We start from the raw sequence: 9,723 nt of genomic DNA, 5'->3' as shown, positions 1-9,723 counted from the left end.
AGAGGTCACAGTTTTCATCCAATCTTTATGAAATTTGGTCAGAATGTTTATCTTGATAAAATCTGGGTTGGGATTGTATTTCGGTCATCTGGGGTGAAAAACTAGGTCACTAGGTCAAATAATAGAAAAACCTTATGTAGACAATAGAGGTCACAGTTTTCATCCAATGTTCAAAAATTTGATCAGAATGTTTATCTTTGGGTCACCTGCGGTCAAAAACAAGGTCACTATGTCAAATAATAGAAAAACCTTGTGTAGACAAGAGAGGTCTCAGTTTTCATCTAATCTTTATGAAATTTGTTCAGAATGTTTATCTTGATGAAATCTGGGTTGGGATTGTATTTGGTCAGTCAGGTGAGCGATTCAGATCCATCATGGGTCTCTTCTTTAAAAAACATTGCTTGAATATTTACATAAACAAATGGATTTTTTGATGGCCTGCCCTATGCACTCTTAAATAGATTGTTTATTATGGTGACCCAGCTTAATCGACCACCCATAGGTACATGTGGCTGGGTGGCGTTGCCAGCTGAGCTATTGGGATATGATGCTTACCGTGGTAACAAGGTTTTTAAATGGTTTGTCTTGGTAACCTTATTTTTGGATGCACATAACCCTCATGTGAATGCAGCCTATGGAATTTTCCCATGTATAGGCCGTGCCCCATGTATAACGCACATGCTATTGTATAAAGCAAAGATGAAGAAAAACAAAGAATTCAAGACCAACAAACCTGTTAATCGGACCGAAAATGGCTGCCATTTATATATCTTTTAATGATAAAAATTCTGAGTGTTATTAGAAATAATCGTTACGTCTTTGCAACATTATTCCCCATTTACAATTTACATCCTCTATACAATCAGGTATTTTGCACTCTTTGAACTCCTCCCATTGTGGAAGATTTGTGCATCAGAATCCTCCTGACAGATGACCACAGAAATCCATACCCAGTTGAATTGCTTTCTAAAAGCTATACAATATGGGCAGTTGTGGCAAGTGTTTTTTCCAAATCCAAGACAGGCTTTTTTTAGCGTCATTATAATCAATGACTTAAACCTTTGTTTATTGGAAGCACATATTCACTGTCAATGATTTGGTGGACAGGTGATTTATGATTTGGTAACAATAAAAGAAACTCAGAAAATTAAAACCTGGTTCTGATGATGTTCTTATATTACTACTCTCAATTACAGTCATAATTCTTCAAGCTCATAGTTACACTCGGTTGTATGATATTGGTAGGGACATTTTTGTATGCCCCCGGATTAAAAAAGATCAGGGCATATTGTTTTTGGCCAGTCTGTCATTCATTGTGTGTGTCCAAAAACTTTAACCTTGGTTAAAGTTTTGCAATAACTTTTGCATTATTGAAGATAGCAACTTGATATTTGGCATGCATGTGATCTCATGGAGCTGCACATTTTGAGTGGTGAAAGGTCAAGGTCATCATTCAAGGTTATTCAAATATATGGCTTCAAAGCGGTGCAATAGGGGGCATTGTGTTTCTGACAAACAGATCTCTTGTTTCAGTATCTTGGCCAAGTTTAAAAAAGGGTTAGGTGGGGTGAACAACTAGGTCAATAGATCAATAAGCACAATTCAAACTAAAGTGTTTGTCAGCGTCAGGCAGTTTGTCTCTTCCTCTGCTAGCGTCCAAAGTTCAAATTTACAATGAAGTTTTTACCTGTTGGCTTCAACACACAAGATCTTAATCAAAGTACTGACAGTACTGGTGTGACGATGCTTTTGAAGAGGATGGATATAAAACATCAATTTAAGTTAATCTATATCACCACAATTGTGTATGTTGATACGAACATTTTGGTACGATAAAAAATGTTGGGTACGAAAAAAAATTTGGTAAAAAAAAATTTGGGTACGAAACATTTTTGGTACGAAAAAAAGTTTAGCGGTACGGGGAAGTAGTACCCGTAGGTAACTTGACCCATTGAGTGAAACTGGGAGGCGGGTCACATGCTTGTTCATTAAGTATGGCAATACCTTCATGATGATTCTCGAAAGTAGGTATGAGCACATAGCCGGACCAGGTGAGCTCAATCGTAAGAGCACTTGACTATCCGAGTTCGCCGAGGGACATATGGATAAGTTAACTAATCAAAGCGATATGACCTTATACATGTATATGCTGAAATCTAACAATGGAACGAAATATCAAACATGGTATGAACACTTAGGTGGTTGTGTAATTTCTGTTAGAATATCGTATTCAATGTGTAAATTTAAAATGATTGCGCCAGCACTTGAGTTTGTTGCCTTGTTTGAGTCTATACGCGTCTAGGCTGCACCCAGTGTGTGTATTTGTGTTTTTCCAAGGTAATGAGTTACCTTCGCGCTGAGGCTGCATAATGTTGGGACCCGGATTGTGTCCAGCACTCCTACCTATTAAGATTAGATTGACGACAGTTGGGACGAAATTTGAATTTCCAGCTATTTGTTTTGTACTGAAATACTTTTTATTTTTTTATATGGTCTTATGCTGCGGGGGGGGGGGGGGGGGGGGGGGGGGATAGGATTATCCTGAAAAAAAAACACCTGTCCGGAATGGTGACCACAACACAGACAAAATATAACATTGCGCTGGGAGCGGGAATCCAACCGGTGTCATAAATGTGATAAAGCGAACGTCCTTACCACTGCTAGCGGGACGGACAATTACGCAAAGAAATATTGTTTAATCTATATAGATCATAGCAGTGCAGCGTTTACAATTTGCAGGTTCTAAATTGTTCGCATTCTTTAGTTTTGTTATCACGTAAAAAGTTAATTTTACATGTTTTCATTCGCAATTTATTTACAAAATCGAGAACAAATATCAAACAAAATAGAGAAAAAATATAGTTGTTTCATTGGTCCATAAAAATAAAATGGATGTAAAATTACTAATTTAAAACTTATTCAGTGCCCTAGCTAGCAATAAATAGAGGGGTGCTGCGCCCCTCCAAAATTTGCCCACTTAAAAAGCGCCCCTCTATTTTTTCTGTCAAATGCCCGTTTGATCTCTAAATTCCTGCTTTCAGGCCGTATAAATCGCCAGAAACATCGACATGAATACACAGATCTATAACACCCTTACAAGACTGCCTGGGGTGTATTAAGTCAACACATTGAGAACAAACAAGCCCCAAGGGCATGGTTTGTTATCAGATCACTAAGTAGCCTTTTGTTGCAGACGATAGTAACATGCTGTGAAAGATTATCTCTGAGGTCAGCTTGGTTAGGCACAATCACACTGAATGAAATCAAACTCAGCACTATTGATATTTTTTAACTTCTGAATTCTTAGGCTATAATTTTTTGTTTTCAAAAATAGTGATTTTTAATTCAAAATACCTATTAACATTTGAAAATTAATCTTTTTTTTTTAATGTGAATGTGGGTTTATTTTTAATTCCCAAATTACGGAATGGAAACATATTTGTGTTTGGATTTTATTTCTGAACTTTAAAACACTGTCTGTCCTCAATCATGATGAATTTTAAAATGAATAGGGGCAGACAGTTGTTATTTCAACAAATAATGAACTTGTTTGGAAGGAGGATTTATCACTGACTCTGCAAGTAAAATGTGATGTTGTTATTGTCATATATTTTCGCCACCTAACAAAACTGGCAACGTTGTGTACATTAGTTGAAATAACGTGTTGTGAAATAAAAATATCCTATTATTAACAATAACAATGTTTCATTTTAATCTCCAGACTGGATGCTACTTCATGGTGACATTTATCATTGTTTAGACTTTAAATTTGTCAATATAGAGTTTTGTTTTAATAAATATTATTATTGTGGACAAACATTGGCTCAAAGTTATTTAAAGCAACGAATTTAAGTAGTGAAAATTTATTTCATGTTTTCTTCATTTAATTTTCTTCTTAAAGGCCACTGATGCTGAAACTTGAACCTGAAAGATTAACATGCAGCTCAATGATGATAGGTGATAAAAAACCCATCAAATTCCTCCCCTCCCCCCCCACACACACCGGAAAGAAATATGATATCTACATATCTCTAATGTGTGTAGTCGGATGCTAGCCCAAGTCGGTTAGGAAATTGGCTACTAAGTTGTTTTCCTTAGCACCAATGTAGATAGTAATATATTTATTGTATTTTCATTACACAAAATGAGGAACAGCATACAATTGGTGAAGTCATCCAATGCACTAGTGTTTACAATTGATAAGTATATAGAATAACCAAAGTATGTAGTTAAGTATATGTATAACCAAATGCCCTATTTTCCAAAATTACCCGTGATATGTGCCCTTTTTGGGGAAGCGTCCCTCTATTTTGAAAAGCTGGCTGGAGCACTGCTTATTGAATCTGTTTCCCCAGGATATGCTGTTCTATTAATATTTACCTTTATCAATGATAATCAGCGAGGTATGCCGCTTAGAAAAATCGAGCTATCTCAATCGGACTGGCTCGGTCTTTTACATAGGTCTCCATTGTGAAGATTTTTTCACTGGTATGATAACTTAGACGATGCTTTGCAGCATCGTCAAAAAGCAAGCGAAAAACAAATGGAGACGGCAATGGCTGTCTGTATGTGATTCTAAGGGAATGAAATGGACGGATTGGCTTAAAAAGATAGATGTGTGTGGCGTTGTGTGTTGTATAAAGTTATTGTACACGTACAAACATAACCATTGTTGAGAATAGCATCCTACTTGCTGATCAATTTGCTATCCTTCAGGAGCTTCCCTACAACCCCCAGCTAAAACATTTCAGTATTTTTCTCTTTTTTTACTTTCACCCATGCTAATGTAATTTCCTCGCTAACTCTAGACAAGCTTTTGTACTGATATTTTGGTTTGTAATTTGTCAATGTGTATTTTTTTGTTATGCTTATTTGCATATATATTAAACAACAAGTTAAGTGTTGTGTTTATATAGAATATATAATCTCACTAATCAGATAATGTTTTCTATTGGTGAATATACATAGCTTACTTTTTGTATGTTTTCAATGTGATGATATCATGTATATTGTGTATAAATAGACTTGCATTTATGTTTAATTAGAATGCAATAACTATGTAATCAGTATTTTATATATTTTTTTAATAAATATATTTAAAATTGGTCTTTGTATTTTTTTATGCTCCGCCTAAAAATTTTGGGGGGGAGCATATAGTCGCCGCTTCGTCCGTCCGTCCGTGTGTCCGTCCGTGCACAATTTTTGTCCGTGCTATTTCTCAGCAACTAATGACCGGAATTCAATGAAACTTTATAGGCAGCTTCACTACCAAGAGGAGATGTGCATATTATCAGCGGGTTCTGGTCAGATGATTTTTCACAGAGTTATGGCCCTTTGAAAATCATCAATAATTTGTACCATATGTCTAATATCCAGAAATTTTTCTGATGCATAGCGGAGAGCAGTGCTAAACCGTTAAAAAAAAGCACAAGATAATTATGCTCCCATAGGGAGTATTTATCAAAATAAAATTGTCCTTGAAATTTGAAACCGAACAGGTGGTAATCTGATGGGTGAACAGGGATTAGACTAAACGCTGAATCAATGTCAGTTTTGCTAAATAGTGTTCTGGGGCCCAGGTTTAAAAGACGCTCTACAGCATCATCAAATGATGAATAAACTACGGTGGAAAGGGTGGGGTCAATAAAGTCATTGATAGAATCACCTTTAGGGTAACTGAGGTGATGAATTAAGGTTATTGCCCCAGTGATTTTTTGGGGACTAAACCTATTGGGCTTACATGTAGGTTATTAAATGGTGGAAAATCAAAAGGGCCCTCTATACGTCTAGCTGAAAGCTCGTTTTGTATTTTTTGAGATACCTGTTGAGGGAAATCAGCACACAATTTTAAATTTGGTGAGGTGCAAGCTTTTAGGGGTCCTAAAAATCCTAATTTGAAACCCGTTGTGAAACCTTCCACAATGTAACTTGACCATATAGTTTGATAGTTTATTTCACAAGTTCCAAAAGGTCAAAAGACCCATGAGGACAACATATTTACAAGCAACAAATGGCAAGACAGAGCACACAAAGAATATGATAATAAACATATATGTTATATAGTTTGTTTTCACAAGTTCCAAATGGTCAAAAGAACCATGAGGACAACATATTTACAAACAAAAATTACAAAAACAGCGCTTACAAAGTATATGATAATAGACATATAGGTGGAGAAAGTGCAAATGACGTTTCAATATATAATGACAGGATGCCAAAAGTTAGATATAAACTTATAAGTAGAAAGTGGAGATATTTTACAACAGACTTATTAAACAGATAAACATGTGTTAAAAGTGTATCCGTAGTATGTGATTAGCATGTTATTGATATAAGTACTGTTTTCTAATCTCGAAAGAGTAGAATATATAAGTGCCAAAGTTTCTAAGTACGTTTCTGTTTCTTGTTTGAAGTAATTGTATGAACTTATGCATACTTGGTCTTGTGCAAAAAAACTTTGGTATATATTTACCTCGTAAATCTTTGTATAAATCGCATTCCATAATGAAATGGTATTCATCTTCAAGTTTAGCACAGAGGAAGCATGTTCTATTTTCAACTGGTGTAACTACTGGTTTACTCCATCAACCTGATTCAATATGTAATCTATGTGATGACACACATAATTTTGTTATACAAATACGAATTTTTTCGGCGTAAGCTGTATTAAGCCAGCTTTTCACCTTAGCCTGACCTTTGTTAGCAGAACAGAATTTTTATTTTGACTTAAGCATAACAAGCTTATCGTCATATACAAATACATGATAATGTTACAGACATGCGTGATGAATATAAATAATAACATTGTATAAATTACATTAATCAATTCATAAATCACTCATCACTGGAGAGTGAGAGTGCTCTAATTGCAAGTTATAATGTGACATGGAATACATATAAAAACATAACCACATTTGATACATCCATGGTTAACAAACAACATGTAACAAGCAAAGTACACTCAATTGTTAGTATAAGCTATAGTTCTTCTTAACAATCATGTGATAATAAACAAAGTGTTATCTCTTTTTTTGAAACATGATAACCAATAGATGGCTAACTTTCTAAGTGTCGTTTTCTTACTACTATTAAGGAGTTTAATAAATTTGAACATACTAGGTCGCTTGTAATAGAATTCTGGGATATATTTGATTCTTTCTTCTAGGTATAACGGACATATTAGTATGAAATGGTACTCATCTTCGATATCATTACAGCTACACAAGGGGTAGCGTCCAATAGAATTCAAATAAAACTTCCCGCGGCCAAGTACAGATGAATACACTTCATTGACTGCATTGGCTGATTTGAGAATACGACCAGAACATTGGAAACATGTCCGCGTCTTTGTAACACTGTTTTACTGCGTGTTCAGCATGAAACAATTTTATATCTGATGAAAGGGCTTAATAGATAGAACAGTTTTACACTCAATCTCGACATCAATACAGTTTGTGCGTCCACCTTTTATTTTCAGAAGATTTTCAGCGCGAGAACGTTTGCACTTAAAGGCTATTTTCTCATATTTATTACTAACTTCCATATTCCTGTCAACATGTTAACATGTTAAAGTATAGAGAGCAGTGGAAGCGAAGACTCACTTTAATGCATTGCATTTCAACTCGCGAGGTATATCGGGTCAATTTGCGGCCACTGTGTGTGAATGTCAGAGTTTACATACAGGTCATCGCTGCGTCTCTACCCTATGTGCTGATCGGAGTTCGCGGCCAGGAAAATAATCTTTACATAATAAAGACGCTATAGCGTGAACTAGGTGAACTGGAATTTTCTTAAGACCAGACAGATGTTAAATGAGGATATCCAACAATATCATTTGGTATGTCAATAATAGATTCTTAATGTGTTTTACAACAATACCATGATAAATATTATTTTTAATTAATTTAACAAGAATTATGCCATCATATTGACTAATGAATTAAGCATGAGCGCAATGATTCTAAATACTGTTAACAATCAAATCAAATAGCAACGCCAGACAAACCACTAAAACAGGTTTGTTCGAAGAACGCCCGTATAAATATTTAAAATATATACGGATACTTCGCGTGTGGCCGGTTGACTCATATGTTTTAATTTCACTTCCATTCTTCTTTTGGTTTTCTGTTTTGTATCTATACGTTTATGACCAGCAATATGTATCATCCCGTACTGCGTTTGCTGCAGCTAAGAACTGCACAGAAAAAGACATTCGCTATCTTTGATCTCATTCATTGAAGTCTTTACCTTTCATTAACTGCAACCACAATCAACGCCGTATATCTTTTTTAAAGATATTTCTTGTTTAATGTTAACAAGGTTAAGGTATTCTTGGAATTCAAAAGATTTAATGTTATTATAAAATAGGGCCCTACTGGAGTCACTTAATCGACCTGACCAGTTTTGCACATACGTGTCTTTAAGACGCTGATTGACTGTCAACAAGAAGAATTTTACGTTTCCGACGCCCTGCATTATCCAGACATCTTGAAATCCCAGGGAGCACAATAGCGCTTTAACTTGTGAGCACCAATTTGCCTTGTTTTGGTTATTCTCAAAGTTGTTTTTTCAGCAAATTGTAAACTTTTTTGGCAAATCTGTTTTCATTGCATTGCAATAGTTTTATCCAGTATTTTATTATGTTAAAATGTCTATTATTCTGCATGGAAACCCTCCCCAGCTCACCATATACAAAATCATTCTGTGTACTTCTCTTAACGCCTAGGATATTTTTGCAAAATTGTAAATGTAACCGTTCAATAGATTTGCCTTTGTTAATTCCCCAGACTTTGCTACCATAATTTAAAATAGGAACAATAAGTTTTTCAAATAAGTCTAACCTGTGTTTTACAGTCACATCTGTAAATTTGCATAAATATTTATTCATTGTAAATAAAGCTTTAAGTGCTTGCCCTGATAGGGTGTTTTGTGCTTCATTAAATGAGCCACTGGTTGTAAAAACTATGCCTAAATATGTAAATTTGTTAACAATTTCTATAGCGTTATGTTTATATGCAAATGATAGGTTTTGATTGTTTCTTCCAGCTTTACGGAAAATCATTACTTTCGTTTTTGACGTGTTAACAGTGAGTCTCCATTGGTTACAGTATTGTTCAAGTAAATTAAGACTAGTTTGCAGTTCTTGGCTGCTGTTTGCAAAAATTACAATATTGTCAGCATATAGAATTAGAAACATTTTGAACGTGTTTACATCAATACCCGGTAAGTCGCTGTGAAGGTAGATGTCTTCTATATCGTTTAAAAACATGGCAAACAGAAACGGGCTCAAGCATTCGCCCTGTCGAACACTGTGCATGCATGGAAAGCTTTCACTTAACATATTGCAATACTTAACACGTGATTTAGTTGAGACATACATGGCGCGTATAATATTTAAAATCCTACCTCTAATTCCTAATTTTATAAGTTTTAACCACAGGTTATCTCTTGTAACATAGTCAAATGCCTTCGAAAAATCTATAAAGGCACAGTATAGTTGTTTACCTGAATTCAATATATGAGATACGAGACAATGCAACACAAAAATATTGTCTACTGTGCTCATTTTTGGCCTAAATCCTGACTGTGCCTCAATGTACACATTATATTTTTCGGACCAAATTGACAAGCGTGAATTCAGAATTCGTGTAAATAATTTTACCTAGAGTGCTTAGTAGTGTTATGCCCCTATAATTGTTAACATCATTAACATTTCCTTTTTAT

Source organism: Dreissena polymorpha, chromosome 1 (assembly GCF_020536995.1).
Source record: "Dreissena polymorpha isolate Duluth1 chromosome 1, UMN_Dpol_1.0, whole genome shotgun sequence".
NCBI lineage: Eukaryota > Metazoa > Mollusca > Bivalvia > Myida > Dreissenidae > Dreissena > Dreissena polymorpha.
This window is presented reverse-complemented; position numbering follows the sequence as displayed.